Genomic DNA, 27,671 nt, shown 5'->3' on the forward strand with positions numbered 1-27,671 from the left:
TCCCCCCCAGCCTCTCTCTCCCCAGCCTCTCTCTCTCTCTCTCCCCCCCAACCTCTCTCCCCTCCAGCCTCTCTCCATCTACCCCCTCCCCCGCCTCTCTCCCTCTCGCCTCTCTCCCTCACTCCCCACCCTCTCTCCCTCACTCCCCACCCTCTCTCCCACCCCACCCCACCCTCTTCCCCTCCCCCAACCCCCCCCACCCTCTCTCCGACCCCACCCCACCCTCTTCCCTTCCCCCCCCACCACACCAGCCTCTCTCTCGCCATCGGGCCCAGGACCGCCACTATTGGGCCCAGGCCAGCCAGGGGGGGGGGGGGGGCTTGACAGGGGGCAGGGCTTGTTACATGTCGATCAAAAAAGTGCAGTACGGGCAGTGGGTGCGGGGCTGGACAGATGCCTGTTGGTCAAAAAAGTGCAATACAAATAGCTACATTGGTATAAATGCAAGTCTTTCTTCTTTCTTTCAAGAACGACATATTGTAACACATGGATGTGGTATCAGAGGACATAGAACATAAGAACATAAAAATTAGGAACAGGAGTAGGCCATCTAGCCCCTCGAGCCTGCTCCGCCATTCAACAAGATCATGGCTGATCTGGCCGTGGACTCAGCTCCACTTACCCGCCCGCTCCCCATAACCCTTAATTCCCTTATTGGTTAAAAATCTATCTATCTGTGACTTGAATACATTCAATGAGCTAGTCTCAACTGCTTCCCTGGGCAGAGAATTCCACAGATTCACAACCCTCTGGGAGAAGAAATTCCTTCTCAACTCGGTTTTAAATTGACTCCCCCGTATTTTGAGGCTGTGCTCCCTAGTTCTAGTCTCCCCAACCAGTGGAAACAACCTCACTGCCTCTATCCTATCTATCCCAGTAAAAATAAGAGATAGAAATTGGAAGAATTGAATAGTAGCTACAGTCTGATGCTGCATGGAGTCAGGTCACTAATCTGGTTTCAAATTATTTGACTTTTAAAAAATGTTTGAACTTGCAGAAGGAAGTGACTGTTAAACAGCTGCAGTGGATTCTTATGACTTGTGGTTTTGAGCACAAAAATTGACTGCCTTTTCTGAGCTTTATATTCTATTCTTTACCTCCTTTTGTCTGTCAGAAGATGAAAATAGAAAACAGCACTTACAAAAAGCTCCAAGAAGGTATGGCTGGAGGATTTTGCAGCTGTGCTGTGATGTGCCCACTTCCCCACATTCCGCTCCAGCATGCACAGACCCTCCTGCTAGTCCGCCTCAGCTTGACTCACACACCAAGCTAATAGTGAGGCCAGTAACAAAGCAGGAAGTACTCATGCGGGCTGAACTGATACATGACAACACCACACACACACGTTACCATCAAACCTCATTTGATGCATAGCCTCATATACACATCCTTCACAGGCTCCTTTCCACAAACTGAAGGCATTCTCTCTCTCCCTAAGCAGATCATCCAGGATTCCTGATCCGGGGTGTTCCCAATTGTCTGCAACTTTGTTGAAGGTTTCTTTCCTGATGGATGCTCCACGTTTCTAAATCATAAGATAGATATGGATAAGGAAGGCCATTTGGTCCATCTTAGTTTGTACATCCAGACAGATGTTACCATCTCCTCAACAAGCATCGAATCATCTCTTAAACAATTCCAGGGCTTTTGTTTCCAATACTCTACTCAGAAGTCCATTCTGTGTTGATCACTATATGGAGAACATCCGGATATTAATCTAGATGTGCCTTTTGCCAGTTTCAACCCATGCCTCCTTGTCCTACTGTTACATTTTAATTTGAAGCAATGGTCCACATTTACCTTTTCTGTACCATTTACCTGTACTATCTAATAAACCACCAAGCATGTAAGTGGGTAGAACAGTGGCAGATGAACTTTATTGCAGACAAATGCAAAGTACTGTACACATAGGAAAGAAAATTAAGCAACACATTACTTGATCAATGGTGTTCAAATAGCTAAAGATGGAATTAAAGGAGACCTAGGATATTTAGTAGTCTTGACATTCAACATAGCCAACCAATGAAGAGTAGCAATCAACAAAGACAATGTTGGACTACAGAGGCAAAATAGTAAAATACAAGTTAGAGGAGGTCATGATGAAACTGTACTGGGCCCTGGTCAGACCACACCTTTACTTCTGTGTCCAGTCCTGGTTACCAAGGCACAAGGATCCTTTCAAACATTGGAGGCAGCGCAAAGAAGAGCCACAAGATTTCATCATTACTATCGAAGTATGAAGGAAGGCTGGAGAAATGGGCTTTTCAACCTTGAAATATGGCATCTCAGAGGTAACCATATGGAGGTAATTAAGATACTATATGGTATGAAAATGGTAAATCTGGAAAATTACCTTAAGTTAAATTGCAAGAGTAGAAATAAAGACCACGAGTTCAAATTAGTAAAAGGCAAATAGAAAGTTCTTCAATAACAACAACTTGTATTTATATAGTGCCTTTAACAAAATAAAACATCCCAAGGCGCTTCACAGGAGCGTGATCAAACAAAATTTGACACCAAGCCACATAAGGAGATATTAGGACAGATGACAGGAGGTGGGATTTAAGGAGCATCTTAAAAGGAGGAAAGAGAGGCGGAGAGGTTTAGGGAGGGAATTCCAGAGCTTAGGGCCTTGGCAGCTGAAGACACGGCCGCTAATGGTGAAGCAATTGGAATTGGGGATGTCCAAGAAGCCAGAATTGGAGGAGCACCAAGATCTTGGAGGTTTGTGGGGCTGGAGGAGACTACAGAGATAGGAAGGGACGAGGCCATGGAGGGATTGGAAAAGAAAGTTGAGAATTTTAAAATCAAGGTATTGCTTAACAAAGTGTGATCAGCACATGCCTAATAATTATTTTCTTGTAAGTAGCAGATGACATACTGGAGGTGGGGATCAGACCAGCTGCTTCCCAGCTGATAACACTTACCCCAGAAAATGAATAGAACGCTGGTAAAGCAAAGGCTCCTTATCCTGTGAAAGGTCTGGCACGATAGAGATATAATTACACTGTCGGAATGCTGCTCTACTGGTTCCTGAAGATCAGCTTTCCTCAGTGTCATTGTGGGAAGTTATTTAAAGCAAACCCAGCTCTCTAGGAGCCAAGTGCAGAAAAACAAATGTCTTGAGCATTATCACCGATAATTTCCTCACGGCCTCTCTGCAACGCTAGCTAAAACCTGGTCGGTAGATGAAGATGATTCTGGGTATACTGAATTTAAGTTCAGAGAAGAAAAAAGAAAGACTTGCATTTATATAGCACCTTTCACGACCTCGGGATGTTCCAAAATGCTTTACAGCCAATAAAGTACTTTTGAAGTGTAGTCACTGTTGTAATGTAGGAAACGCGACAGTCAATTTGAACACAGCAAGGTCCCACAAACAGCAATGTGTTAATAACCTGATAATCTGTTTTTCTGATGTTGGTTGAGGAATAAATATTGGCCAGGACACCGGGGATAACTCCCCTGCTCTTCTTCAAAATAGTGCCATGGATCTTTTACCTCCACCTGAGAGAGCAGACGGGGCCTCGGTTTAACGTCTCGTCCAAAAGACGGCAACTCCAACAGTGCAGCACTCCCTCAGCACTGCACTGGAGTGTCAGCCTAGATTTTTGTGCTTAAGTCTCCGGAGTGGCACTTAAACCCACAACCTCAAAAGTGAGAGTTTTACCAATTGAGCCACAGCTGACACAAAGGGTTAGGAAGTTGTGTTAGTTTACTTTGGAGAAGAGACTTTGAGGCAACCTAATTTAAGTTTTCAAAATTCTGAAGAGCCTTGGCTAAGTTGGTCCTGGCAAATTGTTCCCTGTTGTGAAGGATTCAAAAACCAGAGGGTAGAGGTTAAAATGAGGAAGTTGGATTAAGAAGGGAAGACAGGGTATCTTTTTCAATCAAAAATGTCTTTGAGTTGTGCAATAGGCTACCAGGGAAGATTAGATACAGTACATCTATTGACCTTACAACAACAATATAGTGCCTTTTACGTATTGAAATGTCCCGAGGTGCTTCACAGGAGTATTATGAGATAATAAATTTGATGCCGAGCCGCATAAGTAAAAATTAGTGCAGGTGACCAAAAGCTTGGTCAAAGAGATATGTTTTAAGAAGCGTCTTGAAGGAGGGTAGAGAGGTAGAGAGGCGGAGAGGTTTAGGCAGGGAGTTCCAGAGCTTGGGGTTTCAGGCAACAGAAGGCACGGCCACCAATGGTTGAGCGATTACAATCAGGAATGCTCAAGAGGGCAGAGTTAGAGGAGCGCAGACATCTTGGGGGGTTGTGGGGCTGGAGGAGATTACAGAGATAGGGAGGGGCGAAGCCATGGAGGGATTTGAAAGTAAGGATGAGAATTTTGAAATCGAGGCGTTGCTTAACTGGAAGCCAATGTAGGTCAGCGAGCACAGGGGTGATGGGTGAGCGGGACTTGGTGTGAGTTAGGACACGAATTACCTTAGTCATTCTTTGAATTATAGCATTCCTCAAACACAGTAGGAACTTGTTCTAGCTTGAATGCTTCTGAGAGAACCAGAATTGTTTTTGTGTTGACATCATCAGAGTCATCCCTGCTCTCCCCACTGTCCCATCTTCAATGTGACCCCATACATCTTCAACCTGGGATGGCCATACATCTTCAACCTGGGATGGCCATACATCTTGCACCTGGGATGGCCATACATCTTCAACCTGGGATGCCCATACATCTTGCACCTGGGATGGCCATACATCTTCAACCTGGGATGGCCATACATCTTCAACCTGGGATGGCCATACACCTTGCACCTGGGATGGCCATACATCTTGCACCTGGGATGGCCATACATCTTCAACCTGGGATGGCCATACATCTTCAACCTGGGATGGCCATACATCTTGCACCTGGGATGGCCATACATCTTCAACCTGGGATGGCCATACATCTTCAACCTGGGATGGCCATACATCTTGCACCTGGGATGGCCATACATCTTCAACCTGGGATGGCCATACATCTTCAACCTGGGATGGCCATACATCTTCAACCTGTGATGTCCATACATCTTCAACCTGGGATGGCCATACATCTTCAACCTGTGATGTCCATACATCTTCAATGTGACCCCATACATCTTGCACCTGTGATGCCCATACATCTTGCACCTGGGATGGCCATACATCTTGAACCTGGGATGCCCATACCTTCTTACTCTGGTTCAGCTGGTACTGGGTGAGCCAGTTGGGCAACTGACGTTTGTAGTGATGGGGGGCTTTGAAAGTGACTGCAGTTTCTGGTAGACACCAGATCTGGAAGCCCTGCTCAGCCAGGATGTGTCCTGCTCTAACTTACTTAAAACCTGGCCATTGTAATACCAGATTGTTTTAAAAACAGTGGGCAGTGACGATTTACACTGACTCACTTTAGCCAGAGAAGCGTCTCATGTCTCTATAATGTCCAGAACATGGAAGAAAATGTTTCATGTCCTGCCTGCATATTGGGAAATATGTCACAAGATTGCAGCCTTAGTGTGTCACTATTTAAAGGAAGCTAAATCTCTGCAGTGATGAAGTCATGGCCCATTTAATACTAAATGAAAAACCTTTAACATGCAAACTTGACATACCCATGTCAAAGCCCTGCAACCCTCAGAGTCACATTTTCACGAAGTGCTACATTGTCTTTTAATTAGTCTGCACTGGGATCGCTAATCCTCAGTCTGTACTGGGATCCCTAGTCCTCAGTCGGTACTGGGATCATTAGTCCTCAGTCTGTACTGGGATCGCGAGTCCTCAGTCTGTACTGGGATCGCCAGTCCTCAGTCTGTACTGGGATCGCTAATCCTCAGACTATACTGGGATCGCTAGTCCTCAGTCTGTACTGGGATTCCTAGTCCTCAGTCTGTACTGGGATCGCGAGTCCTCAGTCTGTACTGGGATCGCTAGTCCTCAGTCTGTACTGGGATCCCTAGTCCTCAGTCTGTACTGGGATCGCGAGTCCTCAGTCTTTACTGGGATCGCGAGTCCTCAGTCTGTACCGGGATCGCGAGTCCTCAGTCTGTACTGGGATCGCGAGTCCTCAATCTGTACTGGGAACTCTAGTCCTCAGTCTGTACTGGGAACCCTCGTCCTCAGTCTGTACTGGGATCCCTAGTCCTCAGTCTGTACTGGGATCCGTAGTCCTCAGTCTGTACTGGGAACCCTAGTCCTCAGTCTGTACTGGGAACCCTAGTCCTCAGTCTGTATTGGGAACCCTAGTCCTCAGTCTGCACTGGGGTCGCTAATCCTCAGTCTGTACTGGGAACCCTAGCCCTCAGTCTGTACTGGGATCCCTAGACCTCAGTCTGTACTGGGAACCCTAGTCCTCAGTCTGTACTGGGAACCCTAGTCCTCAGTCTGTACTGGGATCGCTAGTCCTCAGTCTGTACTGGGAACCCTAGTCCTCAGTCTGTACTGGGAACCCAAGTCCTCAGTCTGTACTAGGAACCCTAGTCCTCAGTCTCTACTGGGAAGCCTAGTCCTCAGTCTGTACTGGGATCGCTAGTCCTCAGTCTGTACTGGGAACCCTAGTCCTCAGTCTGTACTGGGAACCCTATCCTCAGTCTGTACTGGGAACCCTAGTCCTCAGTCTGTACTAGGAACCCTAGTCCTCAGTCTCTACTGGGAAGCCTAGTCCTCACTCTGTACTGGGATCGCTAGTCCGCAGTCTGTACTGGGAACCCTAGTCCTCAGTCTGTACTGGGAACCCTATCCACAGTCTGTACTGGGAACCCTAGCCATCAGTCTGTACTGGGATCCCTAGTCCTCAGTCTGTACTGTGATCCCTAGTCCTCAGTCTGTACTGGGATCCCTAGTCCTCAGACTGCACTGGGATCCCTAGTCCTCAGTCTGTACTGGGAACCCTAGTCCTCAGTCTGTATTGGGAACCCTAGTCCTCAGTCTGCACTGGGGTCGCTAATCCTCAGTCTGTACTGGGAACCCTAGCCCTCAGTCTGTACTGGGATCCCTAGTCCTCAGTCTGTACTGGGAACCCTAGTCCTCAGTCTGTACTGGGAACCCTAGTCCTCAGTCTGTACTGGGATCGCTAGTCCTCAGTCTGTACTGGGAACCCAAGTCCTCAGTCTGTACTGGGAACCCTAGTCCTCAGTCTGTACTAGGAACCCTAGTCCTCAGTCTGTACTGGGATCGCTAGTCCTCAGTCTGTACTGGGATCCCTAGTCCTCAGTCTGTACTGGGAACCCTATCCTCAGTCTGTACTGGGAACCCTTGTCCTCAGTCTGTACTAGGAACCCTAGTCCTCAGTCTCTACTGGGAAGCCTAGTTCTCAGTCTGTACTGGGATCGCTAGTCCTCAGTCAGTACAGGGAACCCTAGTCCTCAGTCTGTACTGGGAACCCTATCCTCAGTCTGTACTGGGAACCCTAGCCCTCAGTCTGTACTGGGATCCCTAGTCCTCAGTCTGTACTGTGATCCCTAGTCCTCAGTCTGTACTGGGATCCCTAGTCCTCAGACTGTACTGGGATCCCTAGTCCTCAGTCTGTACTGGGAACCCTAGTTCTCAGTCTGTACTGGGAACGCTAGCCCTCAGTCTGTACTGGGATCGCTAGTCCTCAGTCTGTACTGGGATCGCTAATCCTCAGTCTCTACTGGGATCGCTAATCCTCAATCTGTACTGGGATCGCTAATCCTCAGTCTGTACTGGGATCGCTAATCCTCAGTCTGTACTGGGAACCCTAGTCCTCAGTCTGTACTGGGAACCCTATTCCTCAGTCTGTATTGGGAACCCTAGTCCTCAGTCTGCACTGGGGTCGCTAGTCCTCAGTCTGCACTGGGAACTCTAGCCCTCAGTCTGTACTGGGATCCCTAGTCCTCAGTCTGTACTGGGAACCCTAGTCCTCAGTCTGTACTGGGAACCCTATTCCTCAGTCTGTACTGGGATCGCTAGTCCTCAGTCTGTACTGGGAACCCTAGTCCTCAGTCTGTACTGGGAACCCTAGTCCTCAGTCTGTACTGGGAACCCTAGTCCTCAGTCTCTACTGGGAAGCCTAGTCCTCAGTCTGTACTGGGATCGCTAGTCCTCAGTCTGTACTGGGAACCCTAGTCCTCAGTCTGTACTGCGAACCCCATCCTCAGTCTGTACTGGGAACCCTAGTGCTCAGTCTGTACTGGGATCACTAGTCCTCAGTCTGTACTGGGAACCCTAGTCCTCAGTCTGTACTGGGAACCCTAGCCCTCAGTCTGTACTGGGAATCCTAGTCCTCAGTCTGTACTGGGAACCCTAGTCCTCAGTCTGTACTGGGAACCCTAGTCCTCAGTCTGTACTGGGATCACTAGTCCTCAGTCTGTACTGGGAACCCTAGCCCTCAGTCTGTACTGGGATCGCTAGTCCTCAGTCTGTACTAGGAACCCTAGTCCTCAGTCTCTACTGGGAAGCCTAGTCCTCAGTCTGTACTGGGATCGCTAGTCCTCAGTCTGTACTGGGAACCCTAGTCCTCAGTCTGTACTGGGAACCCTATCCTCAGTCTGTACTGGGAACCCTAGTCCTCAGTCTGTACTAGGAACCCTAGTCCTCAGTCTCTACTGGGAAGCCTAGTCCTCACTCTGTACTGGGATCGCTAGTCCGCAGTCTGTACTGGGAACCCTAGTCCTCAGTCTGTACTGGGAACCCTATCCACAGTCTGTACTGGGAACCCTAGCCCTCAGTCTGTACTGGGATCCCTAGTCCTCAGTCTGTACTGTGATCCCTAGTCATCAGTCTGTACTGGGATCCCTAGTCCTCAGACTGCACTGGGATCCCTAGTCCTCAGTCTGTACTGGGAACCCTAGTCCTCAGTCTGTATTGGGAACCCTAGTCCTCAGTCTGCACTGGGGTCGCTAATCCTCAGTCTGTACTGGGAACCCTAGCCCTCAGTCTGTACTGGGATCCCTAGTCCTCAGTCTGTACTGGGAACCCTAGTCCTCAGTCTGTACTGGGAACCCTAGTCCTCAGTCTGTACTGGGATCGCTAGTCCTCAGTCTGTACTGGGAACCCTAGTCCTCAGTCTGTACTGGGAAACCTAGTCCTCAGTCTGTACTAGGAACCCTAGTCCTCAGTCTGTACTGGGATCGCAAGTCCTCAGTCTGTACTGGGAACCCTAGTCCTCAGTCTGTACTGGGAACCCTATCCTCAGTCTGTACTGGGAACCCTAGTCCTCAGTCTGTACTAGGAACCCTAGTCCTCAGTCTCTACTGGGAAGCCTCGTTCTCAGTCTGTACTGGGATCGCTAGTCCTCAGTCAGTACAGGGAACCCTAGTCCTCAGTCTGTACTGGGAACCCTATCCTCAGTCTGTACTGGGAACCCTAGCCCTCAGTCTGTACTGGGATCCCTAGTCCTCAGTCTGTACTGTGATCCCTAGTCCTCAGTCTGTACTGGGATCCCTAGTCCTCAGACTGTACTGGGATCCCTAGTCCTCAGTCTGTACTGGGAACCCTAGTCCTCAGTCTGTACTGGGAACGCTAGCCCTCAGTCTGTACTGGGATCGCTAGTCCTCAGTCTGTACTGGGATCGCTAATCCTCAGTCTCTACTGGGATCGCTAATCCTCAATCTGTACTGGGATCGCTAATCCTCAGTCTATACTGGGATCGCTAATCCTCAGTCTGTACTGGGAACCCTAGTCCTCAGTCTGTACTGGGAACCCTATTCCTCAGTCTGTATTGGGAACCCCAGTCCTCAGTCTGCACTGGGGTCGCTAGTCCTCAGTCTGTACTGGGAACTCTAGCCCTCAGTCTGTACTGGGATCCCTAGTCCTCAGTCTGTACTGGGAACCCTAGTCCTCAGTCTGTACTGGGAACCCTATTCCTCAGTCTGTACTGGGATCGCTAGTCCTCAGTCTGTACTGGGAACCCTAGTCCTCAGTCTGTACTGGGAACCCTAGTCCTCAGTCTGTACTGGGAACCCTAGTCCTCAGTCTCTACTGGGAAGCCTAGTCCTCAGTCTGTACTGGGATCGCTAGTCCTCAGTCTGTACTGGGAACCCTAGTCCTCAGTCTGTACTGCGAACCCCATCCTCAGTCTGTACTGGGAACCCTAGTGCTCAGTCTGTACTGGGATCACTAGTCCTCAGTCTGTACTGGGAACCCTAGTCCTCAGTCTGTACTGGGAACCCTAGCCCTCAGTCTGTACTGGGAATCCTAGTCCTCAGTCTGTACTGGGAACCCTAGTCCTCAGTCTGCACTGGGAACCCTAGTCCTCAGTCTGTACTGGGATCACTAGTCCTCAGTCTGTACTGGGATCACTAGTCCTCAGTCTGTACTGGGAACCCTAGCCCTCAGTCTGTACTGGGATCGCTAGTCCTCAGTCTTTACTGGGATTGCTAGTCCTCAGTCTGTACTGGGAACCCTAGTCCTCAGTCTGTACTGGGAACCCTAGTCCTCAGTCTGTACTGGGAACCCTACTCCTCAGTCTGTACTGGGAACCCTAGTCCTCAGTCTGTACTGGGAACCCTAGTCCTCAGTCTGTACTGGGAACCCTAGTCCTCAGTCTGTACTGGGAACCCTAGTCCTCAGTCTGTACTGGGAACCCTAGTCCTCAGTCTGTACTGGGATCGCTAGTCCTCAGTCTGTACTGGGATCACTAGTCCTCAGTCTGTACTGGGATCGCTAGTCCTCAGTCTGTACTGGCAACCCTAGTCCTCAGTCTGTACTGGGATCGCTAGTCCTCAGTCTGTACTGGGATCACTAGTCCTCAGTCTGTACTGGGATCTCTAGTCCTCAGTCTGTACTGGGATCCCTAGTCCTCAGTCTGTACTGGGTACCCTAGTCCTCAGTCTGTACTGGGAACCCTAGCCCTCAGTCTGCACTGGGATCGCTAGTCCTCACTCTGCACTGGGATCGCTAATCCTCAGTCGGTACTGGGATCACTAGTCCTCAGTCTGTACTGGGATCCCTAGTCCTCAGTCTGTATTGAGATCCCTAGCCCTCAGTCTGTACTGGGAACACTAGTCCTCAGTTTGTACTGGGATCCCTAGTCCTCAGTCTGTACTGGGAACCCTAGCCCTCAGTCTGTACTGGGATCGCTAGTCCTCAGTCTGTACTGGGATCACTAATCCTCAGTCTCTACTGGGATCGCTAATCCTTAATCTGTACTGGGATCGCTAATCCTCAGTCTGTACTGGGAACCCAAGTCCTCAGTCTGTACTGGGAACCCTAGTTCTCAGTCTGTACTGGGAACCCTAGTCCTCAGTCTGTACTGGGATCGCTAATCCTCAGTCTGTACTGCGATCCCTAGTCATCAGTCTGTACTGGGATCGCTAATCCTCAGTCTGTACTGGGAACCCTAGTCCTCAGTCTGTACTGGGATCCTATTCCTCAGGCTGTACTGGGATCACTAGTCCTCAGTCTGTACTGGGAACCCTAGTCCTCAGTCTGTACAGGGATCCCTAGTCCTCAGTCTGTACTGGGATCCCTAGTCCTCAGTCTGTACTGGGATCCCTAGTCCTCAGTCTGTACTGGGATCCCTAGTCCTCAGTCTGTACTGGGATCCCTAGTCCTCAGTCTGTACTGGGATCCCTAGTCCTCAGTCTGTACTGGGATCCCTAGTCCTCAGTCTGTACTGGGAACTCTAGTCCTCAGTCTGTACTGGGATCCCTAGTCCTCAATCTGTACTGGGATCCCTAGTCCTCAGTCTGTACCTGGAACCCTAGTCCTCAGTCTGTACTGGGAACCCTAGTCCTCAGTCTGTACTGGGATCGCTAGTCCTCAGTCTGTACTGGGATCACTAGTCCTCAGTCTGTACTGGGATCGCTAGTCCTCAGTCTGTACTGGCACCCCTAGTCCTCAGTCTGTACTGGGATCGCTAGTCCTCAGTCTGTACTGGGATCACTAGTCCTCAGTCTGTACTGGTATCTCTAGTCCTCAGTCTGTACTGGGATCCCTAATCCTCAGTCTGTACTGGGATCCCTAGTCCTCAGTCTGTACTGGGATCCCTAGCCCTCAGTCTGTACTGGGAACACTAGTCCTCAGTCTGTACTGGGATCCCTAGTCCTCAGTCTGTACTGGGATCCCTCGTCCTCAGTCTGTACTGGGAACCCTAGTCCTCAGTCTGTACTGGGAACCCTAGTCCTCAGTCTGTACTGGGATCACTAGTCCTCAGTCTGTACTGGGATCGCTAGTCCTCAGTCTGTACTGGGAACCCTAGTCCTCAGTCTGTACTGGGATCGCTAGTCCTCAGTCTGTACTGGGATCACTAAGCCTCAGTCTGTACTGGGAACCCTAGTCCTCAGTCTATACTGGGAACCCTAGTCCTCAGTCAGTACTGGGAACCCGAGTCATCAGTCTGTACTGGGATCGCTAATTCTCAGTCTGTACTGACAACACAAGTCCTCAGTTTGTACTGGGAACCCTAGTCCTCAGTCTGTACTGGGATCACTAGTCCTCAGTCTGTACTGGGAAGCCTAGTCCTCAGTCTGTACTGGGATCGCTAGTCCTCAGTCTGTACTGGGAACCCTAGTCCTCAGTCTGTACTGGGAACCCTAGTCCTCAGTCTGTACTGGGAACCCTATCCTCAGTCTGTACTGGGAACCCTAGTCCTCAGTCTGTACTGGGAACCCTAGTCCTCAGTCTGTACTGGGAACCCTAGTCCTCAGTCTGTACTGGGAACCCTATCCTCAGTCTGTACTGGGAACCCTAGTCCTCAGTCTGTACTGGGATCACTAGTCCTCAGTCTGTACTGGGAACCCTAGCCCTCAGTCTGTACTGGGATCGCTAGTCCTCAGTCTGTATTGGGATCGCTAGTCCTCAGTCTGTACTGGGAACCCTAGTCCTCAGTCTGTACTGGGAACCCTAGTCCTCAGTCTGTACTGGGATCACTAGTCCTCAGTCTGTACTGGGATCTCTAGTCCTCAGTCTGTACTGGGATCCCTAATCCTCAGTCTGTACTGGGATCCCTAGTCCTCAGTCTGTATTGGGATCGCTAGTCCTCAGTCTGTACTGGGAACCCTAGTCCTCAGTCTGTACTGGGAACCCTAGTCCTCAGTCTGTACTGGGAACCCTAGTCCTCAGTCTGTACTGGGAACCCTAGCCCTCAGTCTGCACTGGGATCGCTAGTCCTCAGTCTGTACTGGGATCACTAATCCTCAGTCGATACTGGGATCACTAGTCCTCAGTCTGTACTGGGATCCCTAGTCCTCAGTCTGTACTGGGATCCCCAGCCCTCAGTCTGTACTGGGAACACTAGTCCTCAGTTTGTACTGGGATCCCTAGTCCTCAGTCTGTACTGGGAACCCTAGCCCTCAGTCTCTACTGGGATCGCTAGTCCTCAGTCTGTACTGGGATCACTAATCCTCAGTCTCTACTGGGATCGCTAATCCTTAATCTGTACTGGGATCGCTAATCCTCAGTCTGTACTGGGAACCCAAGTCCTCAGTCTGTACTGGGAACCCTAGTTCTCAGTCTGTACTGGGAACCCTAGTCCTCAGTCTGTACTGGGATCGCTAATCCTCAGTCTGTACTGCGATCCCTAGTCATCAGTCTGTACTGGGATCGCTAATCCTCAGTCTGTAATGGGAACCCTAGTCCTCAGTCTGTACTGGGATCCCATTCCTCAGGCTGTACTGGGATCACTAGTCCTCAGTCTGTACTGGGAACCCTAGTCCTCAGTCTGTACTGGGATCCCTAGTCCTCAGTCTGTACTGGGATCCCTAGTCCTCAGTCTGTACTGGGATCCCTAGTCCTCAGTCTGTACTGGGATCCCTAGTCCTCAGTCTGTACTGGGAACCCTAGTCCTCAGTCTGTACTGGGAACCCTAGTCCTCAGTCTGTACTGGGATCGCTAGTCCTCAGTCTGTACTGGGAACCCAAGTCCTCAGTCTGTACTGGGAACCCTAGTCCTCAGTCTGTACTAGGAACCCTAGTCCTCAGTCTGTACTGGGATCGCTAGTCCTCAGTCTGTACTGGGAACCCTAGTCCTCAGTCTGTACTGGGAACCCTATCCTCAGTCTGTACTGGGAACCCTAGTCCTCAGTCTGTACTAGGAACCCAAGTCATCAGTCTCTACTGGGAAGCCTCGTTCTCAGTCTGTACTGGGAACCCTATCCTCAGTCTGTACTGGGAACCCTAGCCCTCAGTCTGTACTGGGATCCCTAGTCCTCAGTCTGTACTGTGATCCCTAGTCCTCAGTCTGTACTGGGATCCCTAGTCCTCAGACTGTACTGGGATCCCTAGTCCTCAGTCTGTACTGGGATCCCTAGTCCTCAGTCTGTACTGGGAACCCTAGTCCTCAGTCTGTACTAGGAACCCTAGTCCTCAGTCTGTACTGGGATCGCTAGTCCTCAGTCTGTACTGGGAACCCTAGTCCTCAGTCTGTACTGGGAACCCTATCCTCAGTCTGTACTGGGAACCCTAGTCCTCAGTCTGTACTAGGAACCCTAGTCCTCAGTCTCTACTGGGAAGCCTCGTTCTCAGTCTGTACTGGGATCGCTAGTCCTCAGTCAGTACAGGGAACCATAGTCCTCAGTCTGTACTGGGAACCCTATCCTCAGTCTGTACTGGGAACCCTAGCCCTCAGTCTGTACTGGGATCCCTAGTCCTCAGTCTGTACTGTGATCCCTAGTCCTCAGTCTGTACTGGGATCCCTAGTCCTCAGACTGTACTGGGATCCCTAGTCCTCAGTCTGTACTGGGAACCCTAGTCCTCAGTCTGTACTGGGAACGCTAGCCCTCAGTCTGTACTGGGATCGCTAGTCCTCAGTCTGTACTGGGATCGCTAATCCTCAGTCTCTACTGGGATCGCTAATCCTCAATCTGTACTGGGATCGCTAATCCTCAGTCTGTACTGGGATCGCTAATCCTCAGTCTGTACTGGGAACCCTAGTCCTCAGTCTGTACTGGGAACCCTATTCCTCAGTCTGTATTGGGAACCCTAGTCCTCAGTCTGCACTGGGGTCGCTAGTCCTCAGTCTGTACTGGGAACTCTAGCCCTCAGTCTGTACTGGGATCCCTAGTCCTCAGTCTGTACTGGGAACCCTAGTCCTCAGTCTGTACTGGGAACCCTATTCCTCAGTCTGTACTGGGATCGCTAGTCCTCAGTCTGTACTGGGAACCCTAGTCCTCAGTCTGTACTGGGAACCCTAGTCCTCAGTCTGTACTGGGAACCCTAGTCCTCAGTCTCTACTGGGAAGCCTAGTCCTCAGTCTGTACTGGGATCGCTAGTCCTCAGTCTGTACTGGGAACCCTAGTCCTCAGTCTGTACTGCGAACCCCATCCTCAGTCTGTACTGGGAACCCTAGTGCTCAGTCTGTACTGGGATCACTAGTCCTCAGTCTGTACTGGGAACCCTAGTCCTCAGTCTGTACTGGGAACCCTAGCCCTCAGTCTGTACTGGGAATCCTAGTCCTCAGTCTGTACAGGGAAGCCTAGTCCTCAGTCTGCACTGGGAACCCTAGTCCTCAGTCTGTACTGGGATCACTAGTCCTCAGTCTGTACTGGGAACCCTAGCCCTCAGTCTGTACTGGGATCGCTAGTCCTCAGTCTTTACTGGGATTGCTAGTCCTCAGTCTGTACTGGGAACCCTAGTCCTCAGTCTGTACTGGGAACCCTAGTCCTCAGTCTGTACTGGGAACCCTACTCCTCAGTCTGTACTGGGAACCCTAGTCCTCAGTCTGTACTGGGAACCCTAGTCCTCAGTCTGTACTGGGAACCCTAGTCCTCAGTCTGTACTGGGAACCCTAGTCCTCAGTCTGTACTGGGATCGCTAGTCCTCAGTCTGTACTGGGATCACTAGTCCTCAGTCTGTACTGGGATCGCTAGTCCTCAGTCTGTACTGGCAACCCTAGTCCTCAGTCTGTACTGGGATCGCTAGTCCTCAGTCTGTACTGGGATCACTAGTCCTCAGTCTGTACTGGGATCTCTAGTCCTCAGTCTGTACTGGGATCCCTAGTCCTCAGTCTGTACTGGGTACCCTAGTCCTCAGTCTGTACTGGGAACCCTAGCCCTCAGTCTGCACTGGGATCGCTAGTCCTCAGTCTGCACTGGGATCGCTAATCCTCAGTCGGTACTGGGATCACTAGTCCTCAGTCTGTACTGGGATCCCTAGTCCTCAGTCTGTATTGAGATCCCTAGCCCTCAGTCTGTACTGGGAACACTAGTCCTCAGTTTGTACTGGGATCCCTAGTCCTCAGTCTGTACTGGGAACCCTAGCCCTCAGTCTGTACTGGGATCGCTAGTCCTCAGTCTGTACTGGGATCACTAATCCTCAGTCTCTACTGGGATCGCTAATCCTTAATCTGTACTGGGATCGCTAATCCTCAGTCTGTACTGGGAACCCAAGTCCTCAGTCTGTACTGGGAACCCTAGTTCTCAGTCTGTACTGGGAACCCTAGTCCTCAGTCTGTACTGGGATCGCTAATCCTCAGTCTGTACTGCGATCCCTAGTCATCAGTCTGTACTGGGATCGCTAATCCTCAGTCTGTACTGGGAACCCTAGTCCTCAGTCTGTACTGGGATCCTATTCCTCAGGCTGTACTGGGATCACTAGTCCTCAGTCTGTACTGGGAACCCTAGTCCTCAGTCTGTACTGGGATCCCTAGTCCTCAGTCTGTACTGGGATCCCTAGTCCTCAGTCTGTACTGGGATCCCTAGTCCTCAGTCTGTACTGGGATCCCTAGTCCTCAGTCTGTACTGGGATCCCTAGTCCTCAGTCTGTACTGGGATCCCTAGTCCTCAGTCTGTACTGGGATCCCTAGTCCTCAGTCTGTACTGGGAACTCTAGTCCTCAGTCTGTACTGGGATCCCTAGTCCTCAATCTGTACTGGGATCCCTAGTCCTCAGTCTGTACTGGGAACCCTAGTCCTCAGTCTGTACTGGGAACCCTAGTCCTCAGTCTGTACTGGGATCGCTAGTCCTCAGTCTGTACTGGGATCACTAGTCCTCAGTCTGTACTGGGATCGCTAGTCCTCAGTCTGTACTGGCACCCCTAGTCCTCAGTCTGTACTGGGATCGCTAGTCCTCAGTCTGTACTGGGATCACTAGTCCTCAGTCTGTACTGGTATCTCTAGTCCTCAGTCTGTACTGGGATCCCTAATCCTCAGTCTGTACTGGGATCCCTAGTCCTCAGTCTGTACTGGGATCCCTAGCCCTCAGTCTGTACTGGGAACACTAGTCCTCAGTCTGTACTGGGATCCCTAGTCCTCAGTCTGTACTGGGATCCCTCGTCCTCAGTCTGTACTGGGAACCCTAGTCCTCAGTCTGTACTGGGAACCCTAGTCCTCAGTCTGTACTGGGATCACTAGTCCTCAGTCTGTACTGGGATCGCTAGTCCTCAGTCTGTACTGGGAACCCTAGTCCTCAGTCTGTACTGGGATCGCTAGTCCTCAGTCTGTACTGGGATCACTAAGCCTCAGTCTGTACTGGGAACCCTAGTCCTCAGTCTATACTGGGAACCCTAGTCCTCAGTCAGTACTGGGAACCCGAGTCATCAGTCTGTACTGGGATCGCTAATTCTCAGTCTGTACTGACAACACAAGTCCTCAGTTTGTACTGGGATAGCTAGTCCTCAGTCTGAACTGGAAACCCTAGTCATCAGTCTGTACTTGGATCACTAATCCTCAGTCTGTACTGGGAACCCTAGTCCTCTGTCTGCACTGGGAACCCTAGTCCTCAGTCTGTACTGGGATCACTAGTCCTCAGTCTGTACTGGGAACCCTAGTCCTCAGTCTGTACTGGGAACCCTAGTCCTCAGTCTGTACTGGGAACCCTAGTCCTCAGTCTGTACTGGGAAGCCTAGTCCTCAGTCTGTACTGGGATCGCTAGTCCTCAGTCTGTACTGGGAACCCTAGTCCTCAGTCTGTACTGGGAACCCTAGTCCTCAGTCTGTACTGGGAACCCTATCCTCAGTCTGTACTGGGAACCCTAGTCCTCAGTCTGTACTGGGATCACTAGTCCTCAGTCTGTACTGGGAACCCTAGCCCTCAGTCTGTACTGGGATCGCTAGTCCTCAGTCTGTATTGGGATCGCTAGTCCTCAGTCTGTACTGGGAACCCTAGTCCTCAGTCTGTACTGGGAACCCTAGTCCTCAGTCTGTACTGGGATCACTAGTCCTCAGTCTGTACTGGGATCTCTAGTCCTCAGTCTGTACTGGGATCCCTAATCCTCAGTCTGTACTGGGATCCCTAGTCCTCAGTCTGTATTGGGATCGCTAGTCCTCAGTCTGTACTGGGAACCCTAGTCCTCAGTCTGTACTGGGAACCCTAGTCCTCAGTCTGTACTGGGAACCCTAGTCCTCAGTCTGTACTGGGAACCCTAGCCCTCAGTCTGCACTGGGATCGCTAGTCCTCAGTCTGTACTGGGATCACTAATCCTCAGTCGCTACTGGGATCACTAGTCCTCAGTCTGTACTGGGATCCCTAGTCCTCAGTCTGTACTGGGATCCCCAGCCCTCAGTCTGTACTGGGAACACTAGTCCTCAGTTTGTACTGGGATCCCTAGTCCTCAGTCTGTACTGGGAACCCTAGCCCTCAGTCTCTACTGGGATCGCTAGTCCTCAGTCTGTACTGGGATCACTAATCCTCAGTCTCTACTGGGATCGCTAATCCTTAATCTGTACTGGGATCGCTAATCCTCAGTCTGTACTGGGAACCCAAGTCCTCAGTCTGTACTGGGAACCCTAGTCCTCAGTCTGTACTGGGATCCCTAGTCCTCAGTCTGTACTGGAATCCCTAGTCCTCAGTCTATACTGGGATCCCTAGTCCTCAGTCTGTACTGGGATCCCTAGTCCTCAGTCTGTACTGGGATCCCTAGTCCTCAGTCTGTACTGGGATCCCTAGTCCTCAGTCTGTACTGGGATCCCTAGTCCTCAGTCTGTACTGGGATCCCAAGTCCTCAGTCTGTACTGGGATTCCTAGTCCTCAGTCTGCACTGGGATCCCTAGTCATCAGTCTGTACTGGGATCCCTAGTCCTCATTCTGTACTGGGATCCCTAGTCATCAGTCTGTACTGGGATCCCTAGTCCTCATTCTGTACTGGGATCCCTAGTCCTCAGTCTTTACTGGGATCCCTAGTCCTCAATCTGTACTGGGATCCCTAGTCCTCATTCTGTACTGGGATCCCTAGTCCTCAGTCTGCACTGGGATCCCTAGTCATCAGTCTGTACTGGGATCCCTAGTCCTCATTCTGTACTGGGATCCCTAGTCATCAGTCTGTACTGGGAACCCTAGTCCTCAGTCTGTACTAGGAACCCTAGTCCTCAGTCTGTACTGGGATCGCTAGTCCTCAGTCTGTACTGGGAACCCTAGTCCTCAGTCTGTACTGGGAACCCTATCCTCAGTCTGTACTGGGAACCCTAGTCCTCAGTCTGTACTAGGAACCCTAGTCCTCAGTCTCTACTGGGAAGCCTCGTTCTCAGTCTGTACTGGGATCGCTAGTCCTCAGTCAGTACAGGGAACCATAGTCCTCAGTCTGTACTGGGAACCCTATCCTCAGTCTGTACTGGGAACCCTAGCCCTCAGTCTGTACTGGGATCCCTAGTCCTCAGTCTGTACTGTGATCCCTAGTCCTCAGTCTGTACTGGGATCCCTAGTCCTCAGACTGTACTGGGATCCCTAGTCCTCAGTCTGTACTGGGAACCCTAGTCCTCAGTCTGTACTGGGAACGCTAGCCCTCAGTCTGTACTGGGATCGCTAGTCCTCAGTCTGTACTGGGATCGCTAATCCTCAGTCTCTACTGGGATCGCTAATCCTCAATCTGTACTGGGATCGCTAATCCTCAGTCTGTACTGGGATCGCTAATCCTCAGTCTGTACTGGGAACCCTAGTCCTCAGTCTGTACTGGGAACCCTATTCCTCAGTCTGTATTGGGAACCCTAGTCCTCAGTCTGCACTGGGGTCGCTAGTCCTCAGTCTGTACTGGGAACTCTAGCCCTCAGTCTGTACTGGGATCCCTAGTCCTCAGTCTGTACTGGGAACCCTAGTCCTCAGTCTGTACTGGGAACCCTATTCCTCAGTCTGTACTGGGATCGCTAGTCCTCAGTCTGTACTGGGAACCCTAGTCCTCAGTCTGTACTGGGAACCCTAGTCCTCAGTCTGTACTGGGAACCCTAGTCCTCAGTCTCTACTGGGAAGCCTAGTCCTCAGTCTGTACTGGGATCGCTAGTCCTCAGTCTGTACTGGGAACCCTAGTCCTCAGTCTGTACTGCGAACCCCATCCTCAGTCTGTACTGGGAACCCTAGTGCTCAGTCTGTACTGGGATCACTAGTCCTCAGTCTGTACTGGGAACCCTAGTCCTCAGTCTGTACTGGGAACCCTAGCCCTCAGTCTGTACTGGGAATCCTAGTCCTCAGTCTGTACAGGGAAGCCTAGTCCTCAGTCTGCACTGGGAACCCTAGTCCTCAGTCTGTACTGGGATCACTAGTCCTCAGTCTGTACTGGGAACCCTAGCCCTCAGTCTGTACTGGGATCGCTAGTCCTCAGTCTTTACTGGGATTGCTAGTCCTCAGTCTGTACTGGGAACCCTAGTCCTCAGTCTGTACTGGGAACCCTAGTCCTCAGTCTGTACTGGGAACCCTACTCCTCAGTCTGTACTGGGAACCCTAGTCCTCAGTCTGTACTGGGAACCCTAGTCCTCAGTCTGTACTGGGAACCCTAGTCCTCAGTCTGTACTGGGAACCCTAGTCCTCAGTCTGTACTGGGAACCCTAGTCCTCAGTCTGTACTGGGATCGCTAGTCCTCAGTCTGTACTGGGATCACTAGTCCTCAGTCTGTACTGGGATCGCTAGTCCTCAGTCTGTACTGGCAACCCTAGTCCTCAGTCTGTACTGGGATCGCTAGTCCTCAGTCTGTACTGGGATCACTAGTCCTCAGTCTGTACTGGGATCTCTAGTCCTCAGTCTGTACTGGGATCCCTAGTCCTCAGTCTGTACTGGGTACCCTAGTCCTCAGTCTGTACTGGGAACCCTAGCCCTCAGTCTGCACTGGGATCGCTAGTCCTCAGTCTGCACTGGGATCGCTAATCCTCAGTCGGTACTGGGATCACTAGTCCTCAGTCTGTACTGGGATCCCTAGTCCTCAGTCTGTATTGAGATCCCTAGCCCTCAGTCTGTACTGGGAACACTAGTCCTCAGTTTGTACTGGGATCCCTAGTCCTCAGTCTGTACTGGGAACCCTAGCCCTCAGTCTGTACTGGGATCGCTAGTCCTCAGTCTGTACTGGGATCACTAATCCTCAGTCTCTACTGGGATCGCTAATCCTTAATCTGTACTGGGATCGCTAATCCTCAGTCTGTACTGGGAACCCAAGTCCTCAGTCTGTACTGGGAACCCTAGTTCTCAGTCTGTACTGGGAACCCTAGTCCTCAGTCTGTACTGGGATCGCTAATCCTCAGTCTGTACTGCGATCCCTAGTCATCAGTCTGTACTGGGATCGCTAATCCTCAGTCTGTACTGGGAACCCTAGTCCTCAGTCTGTACTGGGATCCTATTCCTCAGGCTGTACTGGGATCACTAGTCCTCAGTCTGTACTGGGAACCCTAGTCCTCAGTCTGTACTGGGATCCCTAGTCCTCAGTCTGTACTGGGATCCCTAGTCCTCAGTCTGTACTGGGATCCCTAGTCCTCAGTCTGTACTGGGATCCCTAGTCCTCAGTCTGTACTGGGATCCCTAGTCCTCAGTCTGTACTGGGATCCCTAGTCCTCAGTCTGTACTGGGATCCCTAGTCCTCAGTCTGTACTGGGAACTCTAGTCCTCAGTCTGTACTGGGATCCCTAGTCCTCAATCTGTACTGGGATCCCTAGTCCTCAGTCTGTACTGGGAACCCTAGTCCTCAGTCTGTACTGGGAACCCTAGTCCTCAGTCTGTACTGGGATCGCTAGTCCTCAGTCTGTACTGGGATCACTAGTCCTCAGTCTGTACTGGGATCGCTAGTCCTCAGTCTGTACTGGCACCCCTAGTCCTCAGTCTGTACTGGGATCGCTAGTCCTCAGTCTGTACTGGGATCACTAGTCCTCAGTCTGTACTGGTATCTCTAGTCCTCAGTCTGTACTGGGATCCCTAATCCTCAGTCTGTACTGGGATCCCTAGTCCTCAGTCTGTACTGGGATCCCTAGCCCTCAGTCTGTACTGGGAACACTAGTCCTCAGTCTGTACTGGGATCCCTAGTCCTCAGTCTGTACTGGGATCCCTCGTCCTCAGTCTGTACTGGGAACCCTAGTCCTCAGTCTGTACTGGGAACCCTAGTCCTCAGTCTGTACTGGGATCACTAGTCCTCAGTCTGTACTGGGATCGCTAGTCCTCAGTCTGTACTGGGAACCCTAGTCCTCAGTCTGTACTGGGATCGCTAGTCCTCAGTCTGTACTGGGATCACTAAGCCTCAGTCTGTACTGGGAACCCTAGTCCTCAGTCTATACTGGGAACCCTAGTCCTCAGTCAGTACTGGGAACCCGAGTCATCAGTCTGTACTGGGATCGCTAATTCTCAGTCTGTACTGACAACACAAGTCCTCAGTTTGTACTGGGATAGCTAGTCCTCAGTCTGAACTGGAAACCCTAGTCATCAGTCTGTACTTGGATCACTAATCCTCAGTCTGTACTGGGAACCCTAGTCCTCTGTCTGCACTGGGAACCCTAGTCCTCAGTCTGTACTGGGATCACTAGTCCTCAGTCTGTACTGGGAACCCTAGTCCTCAGTCTGTACTGGGAACCCTAGTCCTCAGTCTGTACTGGGAACCCTAGTCCTCAGTCTGTACTGGGAAGCCTAGTCCTCAGTCTGTACTGGGATCGCTAGTCCTCAGTCTGTACTGGGAACCCTAGTCCTCAGTCTGTACTGGGAACCCTAGTCCTCAGTCTGTACTGGGAACCCTATCCTCAGTCTGTACTGGGAACCCTAGTCCTCAGTCTGTACTGGGATCACTAGTCCTCAGTCTGTACTGGGAACCCTAGCCCTCAGTCTGTACTGGGATCGCTAGTCCTCAGTCTGTATTGGGATCGCTAGTCCTCAGTCTGTACTGGGAACCCTAGTCCTCAGTCTGTACTGGGAACCCTAGTCCTCAGTCTGTACTGGGATCACTAGTCCTCAGTCCGTACTGGGATCTCTAGTCCTCAGTCTGTACTGGGATCCCTAATCCTCAGTCTGTACTGGGATCCCTAGTCCTCAGTCTGTATTGGGATCGCTAGTCCTCAGTCTGTACTGGGAACCCTAGTCCTCAGTCTGTACTGGGAACCCTAGTCCTCAGTCTGTACTGGGAACCCTAGTCCTCAGTCTGTACTGGGAACCCTAGCCCTCAGTCTGCACTGGGATCGCTAGTCCTCAGTCTGTACTGGGATCACTAATCCTCAGTCTCTACTGGGATCGCTAATCCTTAATCTGTACTGGGATCGCTAATCCTCAGTCTGTACTGGGAACCCAAGTCCTCAGTCTGTACTGGGAACCCTAGTTCTCAGTCTGTACTGGGAACCCTAGTCCTCAGTCTGTACTGGGATCGCTAATCCTCAGTCTGTACTGCGATCCCTAGTCATCAGTCTGTACTGGGATCGCTAATCCTCAGTCTGTAATGGGAACCCTAGTCCTCAGTCTGTACTGGGATCCCATTCCTCAGGCTGTACTGGGATCACTAGTCCTCAGTCTGTACTGGGAACCCTAGTCCTCAGTCTGTACTGGGATCCCTAGTCCTCAGTCTGTACTGGGATCCCTAGTCCTCAGTCTGTACTGGGATCCCTAGTCCTCAGTCTGTACTGGGATCCCTAGTCCTCAGTCTGTACTGGGAACCCTAGTCCTCAGTCTGTACTGGGAACCCTAGTCCTCAGTCTGTACTGGGATCGCTAGTCCTCAGTCTGTACTGGGAACCCTAGTCCTCAGTCTGTACTGGGAACCCTAGTCCTCAGTCTGTACTAGGAACCCTAGTCCTCAGTCTGTACTGGGATCGCTAGTCCTCAGTCTGTACTGGGAACCCTAGTCCTCAGTCTGTACTGGGAACCCTATCCTCAGTCTGTACTGGGAACCCTAGTCCTCAGTCTGTACTAGGAACCCAAGTCATCAGTCTCTACTGGGATCCCTAGTCCTCAGTCTTTATTGGGATCGCAAGTCCTCAGTCTGTACTGGGATCCCTAGTCCTCAGTCTTTACTGGGATCCCTAGTCCTCAATCTGTACTGGGATCCCTAGTCATCAGTCTGTACTGGGATCGCTGCTCATCAGTCTGTACTGGGAACCCTAGTCCTCAGTCTGTACTGGGATCACTAGTCCTCAGTCTGTACTGGGAACCCTAGTCCTCAGTCTGTACTGGGAACCCTAGCCCTCAGTCTGCACTGGGAACCCTAGTCCTCAGTCTGGACTGCGAACCCGAGTCCTCAGTCTGGACTGGGAACCCTAGTCCTCAGTCTGCACTGGGAACCCTAGTCCTCAGTCTGCACTGGGAACACTAGTCCTCAGTCTGTACTGGGATCCCTAGTCCTCAGTCTGTACTGGGATCCCTAGTCCTCAGTCTGTACTGGGAACCGTAGTCCTCAGTCTGTACTGGGAACCCTAGTCCTCAGTCAGTACTGGGATCACTAGTCCTCACTCTGTACTGGGATCGCTAGTCCTCAGTCTGTACTGGGATCGCTAGTCCTCAGTCTGTACTGGGAACCCTAGTCCTCAGTCTGTACTGGGATCGCTAGTCCTCAGTCTGTACTGGGATCACTAATCCTCAGTCTGCACTGGGAACCCTAGTCCTCAATCTATACTGGGAACCCTAGTCCTCAGTCAGTACTGGGAACCCTAGTCATCAGTCTGTACTGGGATCGCTAATTCTCAGTCTGTACTGACTACACAAGTCCTCAGTTTGTACTGGGATCGCGAGTCCTCAGTCTGAACTGGAAACCCTAGTCATCAGTCTGTGCTGGGATCACTAATCCTCAGTCTGTACTGGGAACCCTAGTCCTCTGTCTGCACTGGGAACCCTAGTCCTCAGTCTGTACTGGGAACCCTAGTCCTCAGTCTGTCCTGGGATCACTAGTCCTCAGTCTGTACTGGGAACCCTAGTCCTCAGTCTGTACTGGGAACCCTAGTCCTCAGTCTGTACTGGGAACCCTAGCCCTCAGTCTGTACTGGGAACCCCAGTCCTCAGTCTGTACTGGGAACCCTAGTCCTCAGTCTGCACTGGGAACCCTAGTCCTCAGTCTGTACTGGGATCACTAGTCCTCAGTCTGTACTGGGAACCCTAGCCCTCAGTCTGTACTGGGATCGCTAGTCCTCAGTCTGTATTGGGATCGCTAGTCCTCAGTCTGTACTGGGAACCCTAGTCCTCAGTCTGTACTGGGATCACTAGTCCTCAGTCTGTACTGGGATCTCTAGTCCTCAGTCTGTACTGGGATCCCTAATCCTCAGTCTGTACTGGGATCCCTAGTCCTCAGTCTGTACTGGGAACCCTAGTCCTCAGTCTGTACTGGGAACCCTAGCCCTCAGTCTGCACTGGGATCGCTAGTCCTCAGTCTGTACTGGGATCACTAATCCTCAGTCGGTACTGGGATCACTAGTCCTCAGTCTGTACTGGGATCCCTAGTCCTCAGTCTGTACTGGGATCCCTAGCCCTCAGTCTGTACTGGGAACACTAGTCCTCAGTCTGTACTGGGATCCCTAGTCCTCAGTCTGTACTGGGAACCCTAGCCCTCAGTCTGTACTGGGATCGCTAGTCCTCAGTCTGTACTGGGATCACTAATCCTCAGTCTCTACTGGGATCGCTAATCCTTAATCTGTACTGGGATCGCTAATCCTCAGTCTGTACTGGGAACCCTAGTCCTCAGTCTGTACTGGAATCGCTAATCCTCAGTCTGTACTGCGATCCCTAGTCATCAGTCTGTACTGGGATCGCTAATCCTCAGTCTGTACTGGGAACCCAGTCCTCAGTCTGTACTGGGATCCCATTCCTCAGGCTGTACTGGGATCACTAGTCCTCAGTCTGTACTGGCAACCCTAGTCCTCAGTCTGTACTGGGATCCCTAGTCCTCAGTCTGTACTGGGATCCCTAGTCCTCAGTCTGTACTGGGATCCCTAGTCCTCAGTCTGTACTGGGATCCCTAGTCCTCAGTCTGTACTGGGATCCCTAGTCCTCAGTCTGTACTGGGATCCCGAGTCCTCAGTCTGTACTGGGATCCCTAGTCCTCAGTCTGTACTGGGATCCCTAGTCCTCAGTCTGTACTGGGATCCCTAGTCCTCAGTCTGTACTGGGATCCCTAGTCCTCAGTCTGTACTGGGAACCCTAGTCCTCAGTCTGCACTGGGAACCCTAGCCCTCAGTCTGCACTGGGAACCCTAGTCCTCAGTCTGCACTGGGAACCCTAGTCCTCAATCTGTACTGGGATCACTAGTCCTCAGTCTGTACTGGGAACCCTAGCCCTCAGTCTGTACTGGGATCGCTAGTCCTCAGTCTGTATTGGGTTCGCTAGTCCTCAGTCTGTACTGGGAACCCTAGTCCTCAGTCTGTACTGGGAACCCTAGTCCTCAGTCTGTACTGGGATCCCTAGTCCTCAGTCTGTACTGGGATCCCTAGTCCTCAGTCTGTACTGGGAACCCTAGTCCTCAGTCTGTACTGGGAACCCTAGTCCTCAGTCTGTACTGGGATCGCTAGTCCTCAGTCTGTACTGGGATCAATAGTCCTCAGTCTGTACTGGGATCGCTAGTCCTCAGTCTGTACTGGCACCCCTAGTCCTCAGTCTGTACTGGGATCGCTAGTCCTCAGTCTGTACTGGGATCACTAATCCTCAGTCTGTACTGGTATCTCTAGTCCTCAGTCTGTACTGGGATCCCTAATCCTCAGTCTGTACTGGGATCCCTAGTCCTCAGTCTGTACTGGGATCCCTAGCCCTCAGTCTGTACTGGGAACACTAGTCCTCAGTCTGTACTGGGATCCCTAGTCCTCAGTCTGTACTGGGATCCCTAGTCCTCAGTCTGTACTGGGAACCCTAGTCCTCAGTTTGTACTGGGAACCCTAGTCCTCAGTCTGTACTGGGATCACTAGTCCTCAGTCTGTACCTGGATCGCTAGTCCTCAGTCTGTACTGGGAACCCTAGTCCTCAGTCTGTACTGGGATCGCTAGTCCTCAGTCTGTACTGGGATCCCTAGTCCTCAGTCTGTACTGGTATCTCTAGTCCTCAGTCTGTACTGGGATCACTAGTCCTCAGTCTGTACTGGGATCCCTAGCCCTCAGTCTATACTGGGAACACGAGTCCTCAGTCTGTACTGGGATCCCTAGTCCTCAGTCTGTACTGGGAACCCTAGCCCTCAGTCTGTACTGGGATCGCTAGTCCTCAGTCTGCACTGGGAACCCTAGTCCTCAGTCTGTACTGGGAACCCTAGTCCTCAGTCTGTACTGGGAACCCTAGTCCTCAGTCTGTACTGGGATCGCTAGTCCTCAGTCTGTACTGGGATCAATAGTCCTCAGTCTGTACTGGGATCGCTAGTCCTCAGTCTGTACTGGCACCCCTAGTCCTCAGTCTGTACTGGGATCGCTAGTCCTCAGTCTGTACTGGGATCACTAATCCTCAGTCTGTACTGGTATCTCTAGTCCTCAGTCTGTACTGGGATCCCTAATCCTCAGTCTGTACTGGGATCCCTAGTCCTCAGTCTGTACTGGGATCCCTAGCCCTCAGTCTGTACTGGGAACACTAGTCCTCAGTCTGTACTGGGATCCCTAGTCCTCAGTCTGTACTGGGATCCCTAGTCCTCAGTCTGTACTGGGAACCCTAGTCCTCAGTTTGTACTGGGAACCCTAGTC

At 51.3% G+C, this 27,671-nt stretch overlaps 1 protein-coding gene across 2 annotated transcripts in view; it reads right to left on the reverse strand.

Annotated features, from left to right (window-relative positions):
- matk (megakaryocyte-associated tyrosine kinase) overlaps positions 1-27,671 on the reverse strand; it is a 171,863-nt gene that overhangs the window by 117,299 nt on the left and 26,893 nt on the right. The window contains exon 1 of one of the 2 annotated variants that reach the window (XM_070860873.1): positions 1,142-1,205. The exons of the other annotated variant lie outside the window; for it this stretch is intronic. The gene's annotated coding sequence lies outside the window, so the exon portion shown is untranslated. Of the gene's footprint in view, positions 1-1,141; positions 1,206-27,671 lie in introns of those variants that run through there. 2 annotated transcript variants of the gene reach the window in all.

The sequence above is a fragment of the Pristiophorus japonicus genome, chromosome 18 (genome assembly GCF_044704955.1).
Source record: "Pristiophorus japonicus isolate sPriJap1 chromosome 18, sPriJap1.hap1, whole genome shotgun sequence".
Lineage (NCBI taxonomy): Eukaryota > Metazoa > Chordata > Chondrichthyes > Pristiophoridae > Pristiophorus > Pristiophorus japonicus.